Below are 22,593 nucleotides of genomic sequence, written 5' to 3'. Positions count from 1 at the left end.
TACACTGAATGTCTCCCACTGAATCAGCTCAACGTGTGAACTAACCAAGATGGGAACCATCCCTGTACATGACATAGATCCTATATGAAATAAATGCTCCATTACCGAACCCGTACCTGTGTGACAAGAAAACGAATCCAACCCTGATGTTGCACTGCCACTGATGTCAATGGTACAAGCACACTGGATAAAACAAAATGAAGCATGGGTGTAACTATGAGGACAGACAATGCATGTGACTAGTGCATGTTGAAAATATGAAATCAGATGATGACTATGCCAAGGATGTCCCCAAACAATATCTGGCTTGCACCTGCGACATATATGCTAACAATCCTGCAGCCGGCTACTATGCTTATACCTCCACCATAATATAAACATGTACAATGTGACATGAACCACCGTGGTGGCTGATCATCCAGCTCAGATCGGTATAAGACCGGAAGTGACACCGTGGCGTGAAGAACTGGCACCGCCTGGTCTGTGCATGTGGTATTAACTGGTCGCACCATAACTGCCAATATAACTCGGCATGTGTTAGCTGTCTCATGAACCTAGCTACGTGGCTAGTTGAATGCTACCAGCATATGACTACCTAAAAGGTTACGCCCCATGAATATTCTGTAAATTTAAAGTATTTTATTTTTGCGCTTATATCTACATATGTTACTGAGCCTCACCCCCTGCTGGCCGCAAATTGCATGTCTGTATATCTAAGGTTTTAATATATCTGCCGACCGGCGTGGTGCAAGCATACTTAACATGACATGATACCCAATGATGTATAAGGTGCCTAACGTGATACATACCCCGATATATATAACGTGAACACCCAAGAACGCAACTAATGTACAATGGTTTCAAAAATAGATAATTCCTAAGCTTATAACAAACAAAGATTGCAGCAGGAAGCATGACTGTACTGAACTGCAGAGCTGCACAGCCAGAAGCATGCCAGAATCACAGAGCCGAGCAACCGAGAGCGTCACCGAACAACCAAGCCGTTGCGCTGTGGAAACAGATCTCACAGGCAGAGTTGCAGCCGTAAAGCACGTGATCGTGCTACCAGGAAAATCTCCGGCACTTGACCTGGTGCGAATGGAAGAAGCTCCGCAACCAATCCTGACCAGGACGCAGGTGAGCACGGCAGCATCACTCTTGTTAATCCCCACACTTACCTGCTGAAGATGTTCCTTGGAACAAAGAGCTGCCGGTCAACGTATGATACCGGCGCCGTATATTTACACCGGAATCCCCACTTTCGACTCAGCGGTGACGTCACGTGAAAAAACCCACTGCCTGCAGACCTTTTACAGCCGCGGGTTCTTAAAGGTACAGGCTGCCCTTCCCAAGAATTCAGGCCTTAATTAGCCTTAATATATATATATATATATATATATATATATATATATATATACACACACACATACACTGCTCAAAAAAATTAAGGGAACACTTAAACAACACAATGTAACTCCAAGTCAGATGCTAAAGGCAGTTAGCAAGACACCCCCAATAAAAGAGTGCTTCTGCAGGTGGTGACCACAGAACACTTCTCAGTTCCTATGCTTCCTGGTTGATGTTTTGGTCACTTTCGAATGCTGGCAGTGCTTTCACTCTAGTGGTAGCATGAGATGGAGTCTACAACCCACACAAGTGGCTCAGGTAGTGCAGCTCATCCAGGATGGCACATCAATCCGAGCTGTGGCAAGAAGGTTTGCTGTGTCTGTCAGCGTAGTGTCCAGAGCATGGAGGCGCTACCAGGAGACAGGCCAGTACATCAGGAGACATGGAGGAGGCCGTAGGAGGGCAACAACCCAGCAGCAGGACGGCTACCTCCGTCTTTGTGCAAGGAGGAGCAGGAGGAGCACTGCCAGAGCCCTGCAAAATTACCTCCAGCAGGCCAAAAATTTGCATGTGTCCACTCAAATGGTCATAAACAGACTTCAAGAGTGTGGTATGAGGGCCCGACATCCACAGGTGGGTGTTGTGCTTTCAGCCCAACACCATGCAGGACGTTTGGCATTTGCCAAAGAACACCAAGATTGGCAAATTCGCCACTGGCACCCTGTGCTCTTCACAGATTAAAGCAGATTCACACTGAGCACATGTGACAGATGTGACTGGAGATGCCATGAAGAATGTTCTGCTGCCTACAACATCCTCCAGCATGACCAGTTTGGAAGTGTGTCAGTAATGGTGATGGGTGGCATTTCTTTGGGGGGCCGCACAGCCCTCCATGTGTTTGCCAGAGGTAGCCTGACTGCCATTAGGTACCAAGATGAGATAATCAGACCCCTTTTGAGACCATATGCTGGTGTGGTTGGCCCTGGGTTCCTCCTAATACAAGACAATTCTAGACCTCATGGGGCTAGAGTGTGTCATCAGTTCCTGCAAGAGGAAGGCATTGATGCTATGGACTGGCCCGCCCGTTCCCCAAACCTGAATCCGATTGAGCACATCTGGGACATCATGTCTCACTCCATCCACCAACGCCATGTTGCACCACAGACTGTCCAGGAGTTGGCGGATTCTTTGGTCCAGGTCTGGAAGGACATCTCTCAGGAGACCATTCGCTACCTCATCAGGAGAATGCCCAGGCGTTGTAGGGAGTTCATGCAGGCACCTGGAGGCCACACACACATTACTGAGCCTCATTTTAACCTGTTTTAAGGACATTACATCAAAGTTGGATCAGCCTGTAGTGTGGTTTTCCACTTTGATTTTGAGTTTGACTCCATATTCAGACCTCCATGGGTTGATAAATTTGATTTCCATTGATCATTTTTGTGTGATTTAGTTGTCAGCACATTCAACTATGTAAAGACGAAAGTATTCCATGAGATTAGTTAATTTATTCAGATCTAGGAAGTTTTTTTTGTTTTTTGTTTTTTTTATCAACTGGTTCCAGAAAGTTAAACAGACTTGTAAATTACTTCTACTAAAAATCTTAATCCTTCTAGTTCTTATCAGCTGCTGTATACTACAGAGGAAGTTGAGTTCTTTGTTTTTTTTTCTTCAGTCTGATCACAGTGCTCTCTGCTGACACCTCTGTCCATGTTAGGAACTGTCTAGAGCAGGAGAGGTTTGCTATGGGGATTTGCTCCTACTCTGGACAGTTCCTGACATGGACAGAGGTGTCAGCAGAGAGCACTGTGGTCAGGATGAAAAAAAAAAAAAAAGAACTCAACTTCCTCTGTAGTATACAGCAGCTGATAAGAACTAGAAGGATTAGGATTTTTAGTAGAAGTAATTTACAAGTCTGTTTAGCTCTCTGGCAACAGTTGATTTGAAAAAAAAAATAATAATAATGTTTTTTACAGGAATACCCCTTTAAATCCTTTTTGATCTTGAAATTTATATTTTTGATATTTTATTAATTATATCAATAAGAACCTTTATTATTAAAGTGCATACTAAATCATGGTCGCACAATTGGTACCATTGTAAATTGTGGCTGTGAATTATATAATTCAGCTCCTCATAGTAAGCTGACAAGGAGCCAGATTACTTATTTTAAATGAAAGCATCCACTACTTTATTATTGAGAATGGGTGGTTTAGTAAATCTTCTGCCTTCTGTTTTCTTTTTAAAAAAAAGTGCTTAAATCATGTTTGATCCTTGACAACTACGGTATATGCTGAGATCATAAATAAGTAAGAATGGCAGATTTTTTGCACCTAGACCAATGAATCAATTGCGTAGGTAACTCTCAGATTGTCATGACTCTGTAAAGCAATGGAAGGCTGCATTTTATAATAGAGCACCACGTTATAATAAATGCAAATAACCTCAGTAGTATATTATTATATGAAGATAAATGTGCGTGAGTAAATCTATTTTCTCATTTATAAACTCCCATCTAAATTTACATCTAATATTCTTACATTAACAAGACTGCTGAATGACATTGTTAGGATAAGGATATAAGACCTTTTTGACATTTCTACATTTCAATGTTAATATTTAGGCTGATGACATGCCAGGTGCATGTTTTTACATTAGTTTATAAATGTGTGGAATATTATTATATGTAGGGCAAAAAAAATAAAAAAATAAATACATATCATGTAATTACATTCTTTGTAATTGTACAGTTGTAAATATGGATTTACAAATATGGAGGATTATAGGTGTGGTCTCATAAGGCATTGGGTCTAATAAAATCTATAAATAGAATCTATAAAAGTACTTCCACTGGTGTACTATAAGCTGCACTGTGCACACGGCAGAATTTCCACGGCAGATAGTTCTTCCACGGAAATCCTGATTCTGGCTCCTTTAATCCCTTAATCCTTTAATGGTCAGATGGCATGTGAAATATTATGGTGTGGTGCTAGTATACATTTTTTATTAACTCTTTAGGACACCACTTTCTATGGTCCCTCATTTTTTGACTCTTTAACCTGTTGCACCAACATGTGCAACTTTTTACAAATTCTGTCCATGGTCAGTTTTTTGAAAGTGGTACTGGTGAAAAACTTTTTTTTTTTTTTTAATCAACTGATGCCAGAAAGTTAAACAGATTTGTAAATTACTTCTATTAAAAAATCTTAATCCTTCCAGTACTTATTAGCAGAGGAAATTATTTTCTTTTTTGATTTCTTTTTTGTCAAGACCACAGTGCCCTCTGTTGACACCTCTGTCCATGTCAGGAACTGTCCAGAACAGGAGAAAATCCCCATAGCAAACATATGCTGCTCTGGACAGTTCCTAAAATGGAGAGAGGTGTCAGCAGAGAGCACTGTGGTTGTGACAGAAAATAAATCCAAAAAGAAAATAATTTCCTCTATAGTATACAGCCGCTCATAAGTACTGGAAGTTTTAATAGAAGTCATTTACAAATCTTTTTAACTTTCTGACACCAGTTGATTTAAAAAAAAAAAAAAATGTTTTCCACCGGTGTACCCCTTTAAGCCAGACCAGGGCTAGTGTAAATTTGCAACAAGTTGAAAGCTTTGCGACTAAATGTGAGATTTTGATAAATTCATGACCACTGCATAAAAACAACTGGATTTTGACATACCTACACAATCATGAGAAGAAAAAAAAAGTAACTGTAACAAAATTAGAGCAAAAATATAGTCTACATACAATGATATCTGGCACATCCTACCACTTAACTATCACATTCTATAATAGAAGTCCCTTTTTTATTCCTATTTTATATTAGAAATGATCTTATATTTAAAAGCATTTAAAAGTGTTATCTGAGAATATAAAAATATAGCTTTTGCTTTATATTTCAGGTGAGCATTTTTAACAAAAGGAAATTTTCAACTTCGTGTTCTGCTATTAACACAGCTACTCTGCAATTACCCTTGTGCGGAGCTTAAAATGGCTGGTTCTTCATTTAGCACACCAACGTAATTGCAGTAAGCGTTAATGCCAGGGAACGTCAATGTTTGATTTTTCAAAACTCTACCTTAATGTGCTCTTTATTACCCTGTGATGATTGCAGATACTTAGCTTCATGGACTACATAGTAATTAAACACTTTTAAGAAACACATCAAAATAAGAAGACAGTTAACACTTGGGAAAAAAAAAAACACATGCAATTACTCATGAGTGGAAGATGTCTTAACTAGAAGCTGGCCAGAGCATTAGCACCATTCAATGGAGTGTGTGGGTGGAAAGGCCATGTCACGCGTCAGCTCTAAAACCTTTCCATGATTAACGACCATTACTCTTATCCCTATTATTATTTATAATATTATTATTTGCCTTATTATTGTTGAAGCAAACAAATGTGAAGTTCTAGTCAGTAGGAGTTTATAAAAATATTTACAAATTAATTTCAGAAAAGTTCTAAGAATTTGTGGAGGCATTTATTATTGTAGATAATTTATTATTGAAGTGAAGCATTTTTCTATACCTTTGTGTGCTGGTAATGTGTAGGTGCACCAAATTTATTAAAGGGGTACTCTGCTGCTAGACATCTTATCCTCTATCCAAAGAATAGGGAATAAGATGTCTGATCGCGGGGGTCCTGCTGCTGGGGCCCCCTGCGACCTCCCGCAGCACCCGGCGTTGTAAACAAATGCTGTGTTCCTAGGGCAGTGATCTTGATGTCAACACCACGCCCCCTCCATTCATGTCTATGGAAGGGGGCATGTCGGCTGCCACGCATCCTACTATAGACATGAATGGAGGGGGTGTGGTGTGATATCACGAGGGGCATGGCTGTGATGTCACAATTACGGCCTCCGCCTCCAAGTATTCTAAACAAAATGTACCCGGATTATTGGATATATGGTCGCAAGGCATTTGATACATTTTGCAGAGGTACACATTTTCTGAAATTTAACTCTTCAAAAATTAAAACAGGATTAGATACATTCCTGGAACAAAATAACATTAATGCTTATGAAGAAATATAAAATCCCATCCCTTCCCCAATATCGCGCCGTGCCCCTACCCTTCGGTTCCCTGGTTGGACTTGATGGACATGTGTCTTTTTTCGACCGTACTAACTATGTAACATACACCAAAAAGCTAAGCTAAGTCTGGGCTGGTGTAGTTTTGCTACTTTTTTGTGATTTATGCAACTTTTTTGTGACTTTTTTTTTTTTTGCCACAGTTGATAAATTCATTACCACTGCTTAAGAGTAACCTTACCCCCTTAACGATGCAGGACATGTATTTACTTCTTGCACCAACTCCCACAATATATAATGTCACATCGGGCCGGTGACCGCTGGGACCCGCAGCTAATACCGGACATCACCGATCGCGGTGATGCCTGGTATTAACCCTTCAGACGTGGCGATCAAAGTTGATCGCTGCATTTGAAGTGAAAGTAAAACCTTCCTGGCAGCTCAGTCAGGCTGATCAGGACCACTGCGGTCAAACTGTGGTATCCCGATCAGCTGTTAGGACACGAGGAGGGTCCCTACCTGCTCCTAGTTGTCTGATCATCGATTCATCGATTCACTGCTCTGTGCCTGAGATAGTATTGATCAGTGTTTGACATCAATGTACTGCATGCTATCTTCCCCTATGGGGGCTAAAACACTGTAAAAAAAATTATAGTTAATAAATGTGATTTAACCCCTTCCCAAATACATCCCCGTAAGTGGAAAAATAAAAAAGTTATAAGGGTCAGAAGAGGACATTTTTAAACGTATTGTTAAGGGCTGGGTAGTGGATCCGCTGGCCTGTGTGGACAATGACTGAACCGTACCAGGGAGTGGAGTCTTGGGTCTCCCCCCCCCCCTTTTTTTTTGGTCTTAGAAAGTCTGGAACTTTGCAGTCAAAAATATTTTCCTCCAGCTCCCAAGACCTCTCTTCTGGACCAAATCCCTTCCAGTCGACAAGAAAATAACGTTTCCCTTTTACAGTTTTCATAGCTAGAATTTCTTTCACCTTGTAAATGTCAGAAGAACCAGAGACCGAAGTGAAAGCAACAACCTTTTGAGAAAATCAATTAATGACCAGAAGCTTGAGCAGGGAAACATGGAAAGAATTACAAATGTGAAGGGAGGAGGGCAGATGTACTGTAGTTTGTAAGAGACTGGATTGATCTTTTGAAGAACCACAAATGGACCCAGGTAACAATGACTCAACTTGTAACTGGGAATTTTGAAACATATATACTTAGAGGAGAGCCAGACCTTGTCACCAGGAGAAATATAGGGAGGAAGCCTTCTTCTCTTGTCCACCTGAGACTTCATTTGACAGGAAGCGTAAAGCAAGGAGTGCTGAGTCTCCTGCCAGATGGACACAACATTTCTGACTAAAGCATCTACAGCCGGCACTCCGGAGGAAACTGGTAGGGGAAGAGGTGGATGAGGATGAAGACTGTAGACAACAAAAAAGGGTGAAGTCTTTGTGGGCTAAGATTCTCTGTGATTATATAAAAAAAAATCTGCCCAAGGCAGAAGATCAAACCAATTGTCTTGCAGAGCCAAAACAAAATGTTGCAGGTAGCCCTCAAGAATTTGGTTAACTCTCTCCACCTACCCGTTGGATTTTGGGTGATAGGTGGAAGAGAAGTCCAGCTTGATTTTTAAACAAGAACATAAAGCACGCCAGAACTTGGAAACAAATTGCCCCCAAATATCTGAGACAATGTAAGAAGGAAGACCAAGCAGGGCAAAGATTTGTTGAAGAAAATGTTTGGCCAACAGAGGAGCAGAAGGAAGTGCCGGCAAAGGAATAAAATGTGCCATCTTGGAGAACCGATCAACGACCACCCAGATGACAGTATTGTTACAAGAAGGTGGCAGATTGGTAATTAAATCCATGGCTTTATATATCCATAGGGTATCCATAATAGGCAATGGCTGTAAGAGTCCAGCAGGTTTCAACTGCGATCCATGGCTTTATGTATCCATAGGGTATCCGTAATAGGCAATGGCTGTAAGAGTTCAGCAGGTTTCAACTGCGGAGTCTTGTCGCGGGCACAGGTGGCACAAGAACTAATGCAGTCAGTGACATCCCGTTGGAGATGCGGCCACCAGTAGTGTTGAGAGATTAACTGAAAATACTTCTTGATCCCAGAGTGACCAGCCAGCAGTGAGGAATGTCCCCAACTGGGGACACGACGTCTGAGACGCGGAGGCACGAATGTCCACCCAGGTGGGACTTGAAGAAGAGAAGCTGGAGCCGCAGTAACCAGGAGGAATAATTTGACCAGGAGTAAAATCCTGACTTACAATATCGGAGGATCTACAAAATCCATCGGCTCTAACATTCTTCTCAGCGGGATGAAAATGAATGAAGAAGTTGATTTGGGAGAAGAAGAGCGACCATCTTGCTTGACGGGGGTTCAGGCGTTGTGCTGACTGTAGATATAAGAGGTTTTGTAATCTGTAAAAGTGTTGACAGGATGTGTAGAACCCTGTAAAAGATGGCACCATTCTTAAGGCAAGTTTTATGGCGAGGAGTTCCCAATCACCAATAGCATAATTCCTCTCCGCAGGAGAAAAGTTCTTGGAGGTTTTCTGAGACAAAACTACGCCAGCTCCTACAGACGATGTGTCTACCTCCAAAAAGAACGATCTTTCAGGATCAGGTCTCGAGAGAAGACTTGCTGAAGTGAAGGCAGATTTTAACCGAGAGAAAGCCTCTTCAGCCTCAGGGGACCAATTTTTGTTGTTACAGTTCTTTTGGTAAGGGCTACAATTGGGGCAACCAAAGAAGAAAAATGGGGAATGAATTGACGGTAGTAATTAGCAAACCCCAAAAATTGTTGAATAGCCCGTAGACCATTAGTAGTCCTTGATGGGAGACAATGTAACCCAGAAAAGGAAGACTTGTTCTCTCAAAGAGGCATTTGTCCAGCTTGGCAAACAAATGATACTCCCAGAGATGCTGCAGGACTTGGGGGACATGAAAACGATGAACTTCCAAATTGGGAGAGAAAATCAGAATATCATGCAGATAAACTACCACGCAGCTATACAACAGATCATGGAAGATGTCATTTACAAATTCTTGGAAGACTGTGGAGCGTTGGAGAGATTAAAATGTATGACAATGTACTCAGAAATGGCCGTCTCGGGTATTAAAGGCTGTCTTCCATTTGTCACCCTCACGAATGCGAATAAGATTGTATGCTCCTCGCAGATCTAATTTAGTGAAGATTCTGGCTCTGCGTAGGTGGATTTCTGGATGAAACCTTTTTGGAGGTTTTCTTGGATGTATTTTGCGTTAGCTTGCATCTCAGGTACTGACAGTAGGAAAATTCTTCCCCAGGGAGGTGTAGTGCTAGGCTGGAGATCAATGGGACAATCATAAGGATAATGTGGTAGAGTGACGCTGAAGCCAGGGTAGTCCAAGAAGACATTCAGAGTTACAATGAGGATGCTGTGGATGTAGTGTACACTCTTTAAGGAAGTGTTCTGGACTGGCACAATAGAGGCACAAGTTCTCATTACGTCGATGGGTTCTTTCTTGTGAAGAAAGTCTAATGTGGTCCACCTGTATGGGCTCCTCTGCTGGCAGAGTTGGAGACTGTTGCGGAGAACATTGAAACAGGGGAGCAAAACAGGGAAAATGCTGTGACTGGACTGGCTCCCTCTCAAGGCGTAACTCCTCCTGTCTCTCATAAAACCGCACGTCAATTCAAGTGGCTAAATTATTGAGATCAGTCACAGAGGATTTGAAGATCTCAAGTCACCAAAGCATCCTTGATCATACTTGAGAGACCCTTTTTAAAGGTAGCACACAAGGCCTCATTGTTCCAGGCAAGTTTAGAGGCCATGATGTGAAACTGTACTGCATATACTCCCACAGAATTATCTAATTTGGCAGAGATTCAGTAAGGCCGTGGCCGCCGAAGAAGACTGATTATAAAAGCCACTTTGGCACGCTCCGTAGGAAACTGGTCCACTTGAAGGTGCATAAAGCACTGAGTAACAAAGCCCATGCATAACTTCAGGTCACCATCATATTTGGTCGGAAGAGACAGGCAAATCTTGGAGACACCAGAAGCCACAGGAGCAGAAGAGGCAGTTGGTTCTGCCGACATGGGTTGAGGCTGTTGTGTAGCTAGGAGCTGTTGCACAAGTGCAGAAAGCTAAGACATCTGCTGTGCTTGCTGTTCAATTTGCGCAGACTGCCGTGCAACAATGGTAGAGAGGTCAGCAACTCTCGGCAGAGGAATCTGGGCTGAATCCATGGTTGGATCTTACTGTCAAGGGCTGGGTAGGGGATCCACTGGCCTGTGTAGACAATGACTGAACCGTACCAGGGAGCGGAGTCTAAGGTGCCCCTGGTTTTCACCAGAGCCTGCCACTAAGTGGGATGAACTTGCTACGGCAGGCGGTACCCAGGTCGCTACCCCTGGAATGATCCATCCACACAGGTTGCCCATATTTAACTCTCCACAGATGGTAAGTCATGACAAAGCACAGGTCAGAAGGCAGGCAGCAAGGAAGCGTAGTCGGGTCACAGGCACAAGGTCAAGAGGCAGGCGGCAAAGGAGCAAGTTCAGGTCACGAGCTGGAGGTCAGGAACACAAAGTAGGCTAACACATATGAACGCTTTCTCTTGGCACAAGGCACGAAGATCCGGCACCAAGATAGGGAGGTGCCAGACTTACATTAGGTCCTCCCTGCAGCTGACCAGTTAAGGGCGTACTGGCCCTTTAAATCTAGTAGCGCCAGTGCATGTGCCCTAAGGGGAGGCACGCACCGGCGATGCACAGAGGGAGGGATGCCGGACACAATGTGAGGTAAGGAGATGCCCGGGACTCATATGCAGGCGCGTCCAGGTGCTGCAGCAGCCATAAGAAGGGGTGCGCTCACCCATAGCAATGCCCGGGACACACGTGCGGGCGTGTCCTGCACCACGAGTCCCAGTGCCACTGATACTAACAGGGAGGGAGCGCTCACGGCCGGAATGAATGGCCAGAGCGCTGCCCATAACACTTATTAATTCTCGTGCATGTAATTATGATTTTTTTCAGAAGTAAGTCAAAATCAAGCCTATATAAGTAGGGTATCATTTTAACCCCTTAAGGACCGAGGGTTTTTCCGTTTTGCATTTTCATTTTTTCCTGCTTGCCTTTAAAAAATCATAACTCTTTCAATTTTGCACCTCAAAATCCATATGATGGCTTATTTTTTGCGCCACCTGTTCTACTTTGTAATGACGTCAGTCATTTTGCCCAAAAATCTACGGCGAAACAGAAAAAAAAATCATTGTGAGACAAAATTGAAAAAAAAAACGCTGTTTTGTAAATTTTGGGGGCTTCCATTTCTATGTAGTACATTTTTCGGTAAAAATGACACCTTATCTTTATTCTGTAGGTCCATACGATTAAAATGATATCCTACTTATATAGGTTTGATTTTGTAGTACTTCTGGAAAAAATCATAACTACATGCAGGAAAATTAATACGTTTAAAATTGTCATTTTCTAACCCTATAACTTTTTTATTTTTTCGCTTATGGGGCTCATATTTTGCGCTGTGATCTGAAGTTTTTATCGGTACCATTTTTGCATTGATAGGACTTATTGGTCGCTTTTTATTCATTTTTTCATGATGTAAAAAGTGACCAAAAATGCACTATTTTGTACTTTGGAATTTTTTTGCGCGTACGCCATTGACCGTGCGGTTTAATTAACAATATATTTTTATAATTCGGACATTTCCGCACACCATATATGTTTATTTTTATTTTTATTTACACTGTGTTTTTTTGTTATGGGAAAAGGGGGGTGATTCAAACTTTTAATAGGGAAGGGGTTAAATGATCTTTATTCACTTTATTTCACTTTTTTTTGCAGTGTTATAGCTCCCATAGGGATCTATAACACTGCACACACTGATCTATTACATTGACCACTGGTTTCTCATAGGAAACCAGTGATCGATGATTCTGCCGCTTGACTGCTCATGCCTGGATCTCAGGCACTGAGCAGTCATTCGGCGATCGGACAGCGAGGAGGCAGGTAGGGATCCTCCAGCTGTCCTGTAAGCTGTTCGGGATGTTGCGATTTCGCGGCGATGTGCGGTATTAACCCTTTAGAAGCGGCGGTCAAAGCTGACCGCCGCTTCTAAAGTGAAACTGAAAGTGACCCGGCTGCTCAGTCGGGCTGTTCGGGACCGCCGTGGTGAAATCGCGGCGTCCTGAACAGCTGACCGGACACCGGGAGGGCCCTTACCTGCCTCCCCGGTGTCCGATCGACGAATGACTGCTCCGTGCCTGAGATCCAGGCAGGAGCAGTCAAGCGCCGATAATGTTGATCACAGGCGTGTTAATACACGCCAGTGATCAGCATAGGAGATCAGTGTGTGCAGTATTATAGGTTCCTATGGGACCTATAACACTGCAAAAAAAGTTAAAAAAAAGTGTTAATAAAGGTCATTTAACCCCTTCCCTAATAAAAGTTTGAATCACCCCCCTTTTCCCATAAAAAAAATAAAACAGTGTATAAAAAGAAATAAATAAACATATGTGGTATCGCCGCGTGCGTAAATGTCCGAACTATAAAAATATATCATTAATTAAGCCGTACGGTCAATGGCGTACGCGCAAAAAAATTCCAAAGTCCAAAAAAGCGTATTTTGGTCACTTTTTATAACATTAAAAAATGAATAAAAAGTGATCAAAAAGTCCGATCAAAACAAAAATCATATCGATAAAAACTTAAGGTCACGGCGCAAAAAATGAGTCCTCATACCGCCTCGTACGTGGAAAAATAAAAAAGTTATAGGGGTCAGAAGATGACATTTTTAAACGTATAAATTTTCCTGCATGTAGTTATGATTTTTTCCAGAAGTGCGACAAAATCAAACCTATATAAGTAGGGTATCATTTTAACCGTATGGACCTACAGAATAATGATAAGGTGTAATTTTTACCGAAATATGCACTGCGTAGAAACGGAAGCCCCCAAAAGTTACAAAATGGCGTTTTTTTTTCGATTTTGTCGCACAATGATTTTTTTTCCGTTTCGCCGTGAATTTTTGGGTAAAATGACTAATGTCACTGCAAAGTAGAATTGGCGACGCAAAAAATAAGCCATAATATGGATTTTTAGGTGGAAAATTGAAAGGGTTATGATTTTTAAAAGGTAAGGAGGAAAAAACGAAAGTGCAAAAACGGAAAAACCCTGAGTCCTTAAGGGGTTAAGGGGTTAATCGTAAGGAATAAAGACAAGGTGTTATTGTTACTGAAAAAAGCACTGCGTAGAAACAGAAGCCCCCAAAAGTTACAAAATAGCGTTATTTTTTCAATTTTGTTGCACAATGATTTTTTTTTTTGTTTTGCTGTAGATTTTTGGGTTAAATGACTTATGTCATTACAAAGTGGAATTGTTGGTGCAAAAAAAAAAGCCATCATATGAGTTTGTAGGTGCAAAATTGAAAGGGTTATGATTTTTAAAAGGTTAGGAGGAAAAAGCACAAGTGCAAAAACAGAAAAACCCTGAGTCATTGAGTGGTTAACAGCTGGTCTGTACACACTTAAAAAAAAAGGGTAAACACAAAAGTTTCAAAAAATAGCCCAAGGTGCAGCGCTGCGACAAATATACCCACAAAATCAGCTCAAAACACAATGATAAATGTCCACCATTATCCTGGAACTGCATCTTAAAAGCAAAATTGATGCACACTGACTACAATAATTCTCACATACACAGGTATATTGAAAGTAAAAGGGGCTGTATGACATAAAAAAGAGGAAAGAGCAACAATTCCTCTAAAAGTATACAACTCTGTAATCAGATGAGTCTTACGTTGTGTGCCAGGATCTTTTTTGGCATTATACACATACTGTACACTTTTTGACACTATACAGCTAAGGCTACTTTCCCACTGTTGCTGAGCTCCGCTAAAGGGATTTCTGTTACAAAATGATAAATAAAAAAAAATATAAAAAATGATGTGAGTTGAGCAGAGAAAAAAATATTGGGTGTTCAGTGTTTTTCTTCCCTGAACTCCTTCAGAATAACAGACACCCGACGGACCCCATGCAATGTCAATGGGATCCGTCGGGACCTGCTGGGGCCCGCTTTGAGCCAACCCGTTCAGGGTCCGTTAAGCACAACAACAAAAAAGAGCCTAAAGGACCCATAACGGGAGGAGGCATAGCTGCAGTGTGAAGGTAGCCTAACACCATTAAGTTAATGACAGCTAACACTTTTCTTAATTTAATGAATCAATAATGTAATACTTTTTTTTTTTATAAAATCAAGTTTCTCCATGTGAGCTATGAGAAACAGTATCAGAAGAAGGCAAAACACTGTTTTCATTCTATATTTGATTAACTGAATTTTTTTTCTTTTTCTTTCAGTGACTCACTTAAGTAGAAGCGCTGATATTCACTTATAACTTGAACTTTACTGTGGTTTGCTCTTTATCACAGGGTTGTAGATTGCTTGAGACATGTAATGATGCAAGAACAGTGAAGTCTAAATCTTGACTTATATGTTATCCCGTTATGGAAGCATCATACAGATGAGGGAATGTGCTTTAAGTTTCTTTTATGGATTGAAGAACTAGAATTGTTTTAATTCTGTGATAATGTGCAAAATAAAATCAGAATAACACTTGAAGGGGTTATCCAGCGCATAAAAAGCAAACTTTCACTTACCTCCTTGGCAATGTTCTGCCTCAGCCAGTAATTGACTGAGGGACAGTGTGATACTCCGAGCCTTTAGGTCACTCCAGAAGTCAGGAAAGAGGAAAAGGAGCACATCCGGGGACCAGAGCAGGTTAGTAGAGCCACCGCTGGAGCACAGGAGATAAGTGAAAGTTTAAATTTTTTTTGCACTGTTAAAGGGGTACTCCATAGGATAGGTGATAAAATATCTAGGGACGGATTACCTCTCTAACTGTCTAAGTCCTAAAAATAAACCCTCCCGCTGGATAACCCCTTTAAGTACAGAACATTATACTCAGTTAATGCTTTATATAGCAGGACTCAATTTACTGTTTTATCCTTTCAGTTTAAATCAATCTATAAATATATATATTGGACAATTCTTCAGATGTTATCATATATCAGATTGTGACATCATCAAATGAAGACTCGAGTTTAAAGGTGAAAAGTGGATGATGAAATGTAAAGTCATGACTTATATAGCAGTAGATTTATAACATCCAGCTATTCAGAAATGTAGACTCAATAATTTGCCCAAATTCTCCATATATATATATATATATATATATATATATATATATATATATATATATATACACCAGCTATGTTTATAGAGTAATTAATGAGTTAGTTGGTATCCAGCATCACAGCCCTGCCAAGGAAGTGGATTATCACATGACATCCCTGTCACATATCTATTGCTTATCAGATTAGATATTCAGAGAGAAAAGCTATTATAATTGAGGAACATTGAACTATTGGCCTTCACTGCAATCCCGTTTTCTTGTGTAGTAAAAGTTCTATAACTAGCAAATGATTAAACATCTGTCAGTATAGTGATAACCCATATAGACAGCTGGTGAGTAGGTGTCAATTGTCAGCCTGAAGTGTCAGTGTTAGCTATCATAGTCTTCCATCAGAGACAGGTATAACAGTCACTGTTTGAGTGAAGTGTTTGACCCAATGGCCCTCAGTTACTATTGCAAACCCGACATGTTTTGTCGGGCTATGCGCCAGTTTTGGGCGCATTGCGCCTGAAATTCTGTCTGCGCCAGAATATGCGCCTGAAATTCTGTCTGCGCCTGAATTTGCGCCTGAAACTGCGCCTGAATTGAAAAAACGAGGGATGCACCGATATATCGGCGGCCGATACATATCGTCCGAAAATAGCTATTTTGGGGAAATGCCGAAACAACAAAAAATTTGCCGATAATGACCCACCTCCCCTGCTCGCCCACAACACAAGTTACAAACATTGCCAGTGCCAGAGGCGTAGCGTGGGGGGTGCAGGGGGGGCCGGGTGCAACATCTGGTGGGGACGCGCTCTCCGGGATAGGAATACTTCTTTTTATGTGCCCGGGCCGGCTCCCGTGTGTGGCTGCAGGCGGGGGCAGACCAGAGCACATAAAAACTAATACTGTATACTAAAAACCAGGGGGCCTCCAGCTCATGTGAAACTACAACTCAGTTGCAGTTTCACAACAGCTGGAGGCCCCCTGGTTTTTAGTATACAGTGTTAGTTTTTATATGCTCTGGTCGGCCCCCGCCTGCAGCCACACACAGGAGCCGGCCCGGGCACATAAAAAAAAGTATTCCTATCCCGGACATCACTGTGTCCTCCTTCGGTCCTTCGCTTCTCCGCCTCTATGGTTGTACGCACGGCACGGTACGTCCCGTGCGTACAACCATAGAGATGCAGGAGGACCACAGGATCGTCGCAGGAGAACGTGCCTGGTAAGTGACCGGCGGTGCATCATCTTCTTCAGTGTTCCGGTCACCGCTCCTCCGGTCCCAGAAACTACTGTTATGGTCCATAGGCCATAGCAGTAGATGTGACCCCGGGCCGGAGGAGCGGTGACCGGATCCCTGTGGGGGCAGCAGTACAGACATACAGCCTCCAGCCATACACTGTATATGGCTGGAAGCTGTATGTCTGTGGGGTGGGGGGAAGCTGCCAAATATTGTGGGGGAACTGCTGACCTAATGTGGGGGGAGCTGCCTACAAATGTGGGGGGAGCTGCCTAATATTGTTGGGGGGAGCTGCCTAATATTGTGGGGGAACTGCCTACTATTGGGGGAATCTGCCTACTATTGTGGGGGAAATGCTGACCTAATGTGGGGGAGCTGCCTACTATTGTGGGGGAACTGCTACTATTGTGTGGGGAGCTGCCTACTATTGTTGGGGAGCTGCCTATTAATGTGGGGGAGCTGCCTACTATTGTGTGGGAGCTGCCTACTATTGTTGGGGAGCTGCCTATTAATGTGGGGGAGCTTCCTACTATTGTGGGGGAGCTGCCTATTAATGTGGGGGAACTGCTGACATAATGTGGGGGGAGCTGCCTACAAATGTGGGGGGAGCTGCCTAATATTGTTGGGGGGAGCTGCCTAATATTGTGGGGGAACTGCCTACTATTGTGGGGAACCTGCCTACTATTGTGGGGGAAATGCTGACCTAATGTGGGGGAGCTGCCTACTATTGTGGGGGAACTGCTACTATTGTGTGGGGAGCTGCCTACTATTGTTGGGGAGCTGCCTATTAATGTGGGGGAGCTGCCTACTATTGTGGGGGAGCTGCCTACTATTGTTGGGGAGCTGCCTATTAATGTGGGGGAGCTGCCTACTATTGTGTGGGAGCTGCCTACTATTGTTGGGAAGGCTGCCTATTAATGTGGGGGAGCTGCCTACTATTGTGGGGGAGCTGCCTACTATTGTGGGGGAGCTGCCTATTAATGTGGGGGAACTCCCGACCTAATGTGGGGGAGCTGGCAAGCTAATGTGGGGGAATCTAATCTAATCTAATGAGCGGAGCGCTGCATTTTACCAGAAGACGGGGAGAAGTCATTTTTGGTTTCAGTATCGGTTTCGGCCGGACATTTATTTTTTTCGGTTTTGTTTTGGTTCTGAAATTTCCATTTCGGAGCACCTCTAGAAAATACCCCAACTAACTCTCCATTTTGCGAAGAAAACCCAAAAAGGGGGTGTGACCAGCGGGGAAAGGGGGCGTGGTCACAGAAAAGGGGCGTGTTCCCGACATTTTCACAAAATCCCAACACATTTACTAAAGGTTCCACAGAAAATGTGGTGGATTTCAGCTGAGGAAAACCCTACAGGTCAGAGCATGTGTAAAAAAAGCAAAGTGTAGGGAAAGTGGAAACTGTAGGGAAACCTTAGTAAATACCATGGAAAATAAATTGTAGGGAATTAAAACCCACAAAGAAACCTACACTTCACTCTTAGTAAATAAGGGCCAATATATGAGTAAAGAACATTTCACATGGCTGAATATAGGCAAGGGTGAACTGACAACACTCATGGCCCCAGAACCAAATAAAGCAAGGCTCCCTTGCCAGACTCCATCCTTGGCCCACCTCTCTGCGGCCCCTATTCTCACCAATTCACTCCACCCCTGCCAAAGGTGAAAGACTACATCAGCCGCCTCTATTATAATACTCCAGCAATGAGAGAACCTCCAGAGACAGTATATCATATGTGACTGATATCAGCCACTCCTCTTCTAATAATTTTTTCAGTGTTGCAAGCCTGTTTATATTTTAGGAAATTCAACTGTAGTATATAAACTCACCCTTAGGATAAGTTGTTATCAACTTAAACCATCATGAAATATTGAACGTTATTCTCATATTGGCATGTATTGGGGACTTATGTATTAGCCGTGTGGTGAATTGGCATGTTAAAAAATATACAGATCAGAAAAAATTATAAATGAAGTGAGAATAGAGGACGGCACACAACCAAGGTAGTAGCTTCAAAAGTTCTTTATATTATCAACACGGTGGCGGTGTCAGACAGGTGGATAGACAGGAACGCCGAGGGCCTCAGCGTGCAGGTAACAGCTGTGTTGTACTTCCGTACTTCGTCAGACCATTGGTCTGACGAAGTACGGAAGTACGACACAGCTGTTGCCTGCACACTGAGGCCCTCAGCCTTCCTGTCTATCCACGTGTCTGACACTGCCACCGTGTTCATAAAATAAAGAACTTTTGAAGCTACTACCCTGGGTGAGTGCTGTCCTCTATTCTCAGTTCATTTATTGTTGGATATAGCTACTATTTCTGGACTGAGCACCACATGGAATAGTTTTTTGCTTCTAACATCCACCTGTATCTACCTATTTGCCGTACACACAGCAGTGCTGGATGCTGTATCTATGGTCTGTCAGAAAAAATTATGCTTTAGTAACTGGCTTCAACTAATAAAAATTATTAGGTGATACAGTACATTTTCCTATGGGTTTTTTTGTTGACCAGTTTGACATCTTCACTAAACAAATGCTTCAAAGTAATGACTGCATGGTGGATGATGGTTTTCCTTTAACCCCTTAGGGACCAGTCTTATATGTTTTTTTGGTGGTCACTATGGGGTCTTGGATTAAGCAGCCATGTTTTTTAAGGTAGGCAGGAAACCCCCTTGCATGGATCTCCTGTACTGGATATTGCAGGAGCTAAGCAGTCCTATAACAACCTGGATTCCTGAGCTTACAGTAAGAGACATTTTCTATTGGTATGTCAACATCTTACATGCTGTGGTCAAATCGTTACCATGGCATATAAGTAGTTTTCCACATTCTGTGTCTCTGACTTTGTCTCAGCCGTTTGGCATATGTTGGCACATCTATGAATAAGTGTTAACTAAAGGGAGAGCTTCATAATCTAGGCCATGAGATATGTTTAGACTCCATATTTTCATGCCCAGATTATGATTCTTTGACTTTATTCTGGAAGATTATGTAGTAACTTCTGTGGTGGTGGTGGGGGGGGGGGATAGACACACCTTTTGCAGAGTTTGGGAGTGCAGTGTATTATGTGATTGATCAAAAATTCCCTTGTGGGACTATTAAAGTGTTAAAAAAGTTGTCAATAAAATATCATTTTTTTAAATCCTCCAATTGCAACCCCCCCCCCCCCCCAAAAAAAAAAAAATACAGATTTGTCCCTTACAAAATGAATATATAGATAGAAAAAAAACAAGACGTGTTTGGTATCGCCACATCCTTAATGACTATAACAATAAAATTATATTGTTAATTATCCAGTACTATTAATCCAGTACCCTAAAACGAGAATACAAAAGAAAAGAAAAATGCTAGAATTGCTCGCATAATCAGCCTTCCAAAAATTGGAAAAGAGAGTGATGAACCTGAAGATGATACCAATAAAAGCTAAAATCATTCCTTCAAAAAACAAGACCCTACAACTCTCTCAAGAGAAAAAATTAAATATATGGTGTAACACTCACGTTTCAGAAGACGGGAACTCCAGTGGATGTGGATCGGCTGGAACTGTGTGGCAGATGTCTCAGACCGTACCAGGGAGCGGAGTCTAAGTCCCGCCGCAAAGCGGGATGGACTTGCTGCGGCAGGTGGCATCCAGGTCACTGCCCCTGGCACGGCTCGACCACACAGGCAGCTTAGGAGATGCACGGCACAGGAGGGATAAGGCAGCTTGTAGTCAGGATACGTACTCAGAAGGTCAAGGCAGGCGGCACAGTAGTGTTGTCAGGACGTAGCAGGAGGTCAGTGGGCAGGCGACAGAGGTGCAAGGTCAAGTCACAGAGCAAAGGATCAGATACACGGCAAGACAACTCACAGGAATGCTTTCTCTCAGGCACAAGGCAACAAAGATCTGGCAGGGAAGTGAGGAGGGTGGAGGAATTTATCACTGTAATGTCAGCCCGGGCTCCTTATAACATATACCGGCGCCGCAGACTCCAAAATCCCCTGCTGTCATTTCACATTTCCCGCTGGGTCCTGTGATTGGCCAGGACCAGCAGCCAATCACAGGACCCGACCGGAACATTGACATAACATTAGGGGATATAGGAGCCTGTCAGGGGGGGGATCCGTCAGCACCTTCCCCCCCCCCCACGGCTTTCACCTCCGCTGGGCCTGTCCGTCCGTAACACCCAAATCCCCCCCCCCCCTGGCCTTTACCTGCACTGTGCCCGGCCTTCGGTTGCGCCGGCCTGACGTCCCTCCGTCAGTGACGTCACTCGCAGGGCGCCCGGAGTGATGGGTGAGTGTGTGTGTCTGTCTCTCTGTCTGTCTCTATCTCTGTCTGTGTGTCTCTGTCTGTGTGTGACTGTGTGTGTGACTCTGTGTGTGTGACCATGTATGTGTGACTCTGTGTGTGACTCTGTGTGTGACTGTGTGTGAATCTGTGTGTGTGTGACTGTGTGTGACTATTTGTATTTCTCTTTTTTCAGATCCGTGTATCCTGTGGACTCCTTCGGATTCCGTGGACTACTTCGATGACCAGCGTTTTTCTTTGTTTGATTTTAATAAAATGGTTTACGAGGGCTTGTGGGGGAGTTTTTTTTGTAATAATTTTTTTTTTAAACCTGTTGTGTTTTTTTCCTTACTTTACTTGACAGGCTTAGTAGTGGAAGCTGTCTTATAGACAGAGTCCATTACTAAGCCGGGTTTAGCGTTAGCCATAAAAACAGCTAGCGCTAACCCCCAATTATTACCCCGGTACCCAATGCCACAGGGGTGCCGGGAAGAGCCGGTACAGGCAAAATGGCACTCCTAGGCCTAGGTGGTAACAGGCTGGGGAGGGCCAGCAACAATGGTCCTCGCCCACCCTGGTAACGTCAGGCTGTTACAGGCTGTTTGACGCTCTGGCCTGTTGGTACCGGCTCTTCCCGGCACCACTGTGGCCATGGGCACCGGGGTAATAATTGGGGGTTAGCGCTAGCTGTTTTTGTGGCTAATGCTAAGCCCGGCTTAGTAATGGACTTCGTCTATAAGACAGCTTCCACTACTAATCCTGTCAAGTAAAGTTATAAAAAAACACAACAGGTTTTAAAAAAATGTTATTACAAAAAACACTCCCCCACAAGCCCTCGTTAAGCATTTTATTAATATCGAGCAAAGAAAAATGCTGGTCATCGAAGTAGTCCACCGAATTCGCAGGAGTCCACAGGATACACAAATCTGAAATAAGAAGTAACAAAAAAAAAAAAAGAGTAAGTGTTACGCCGAGCGCTCCGGGTCCCCGCTCCTCCCCGGAGCGCTCGCTTCACCTCCTCCGCTGCAGCGCCCCGGTCACGTCCTCTGACCCGGGGCGCTGCGATCCTGCTGCTAGCCGGGATGCGATTCGCGATGCGGGTAGCGCCCGCTCGCGATGCGCACCCCGGCTCTCCTACCTGACTCGCTCCCCGTCTGTTCTGTCCCGGCGCGCGCGGCCCCGCTCCCTAGGGCGCGCGCGCGCCGGGTCTCTGCGATTTAAAGGGCCACTGCGCCGCTGATTGGCGCAGTGGTTCCAATTAGAGTTATCACCTGTGCACTCCCTATATTACCTCACTTCCCTTGCACTCCCTTGCCGGATCTTGTTGCCTTAGTGCCAGTGAAAGCGTTCCTTGTGTGTCCCTTGCCAGTGTTTCCAGACCTTCTGCCGTTGCCCCTGACTACGATCCTTGCTGCCTGCCCCGACCTTCTGCTACGTCCGACCTTGCTTCTGCCTACTCCCTTGTACCGCGCCTATCTTCAGCAGCCAGAGAGGTGAGCCGTTGCTAG

This window comes from Hyla sarda, chromosome 9, assembly GCF_029499605.1.
Source record: "Hyla sarda isolate aHylSar1 chromosome 9, aHylSar1.hap1, whole genome shotgun sequence".
NCBI lineage: Eukaryota > Metazoa > Chordata > Amphibia > Anura > Hylidae > Hyla > Hyla sarda.
This window is presented reverse-complemented; position numbering follows the sequence as displayed.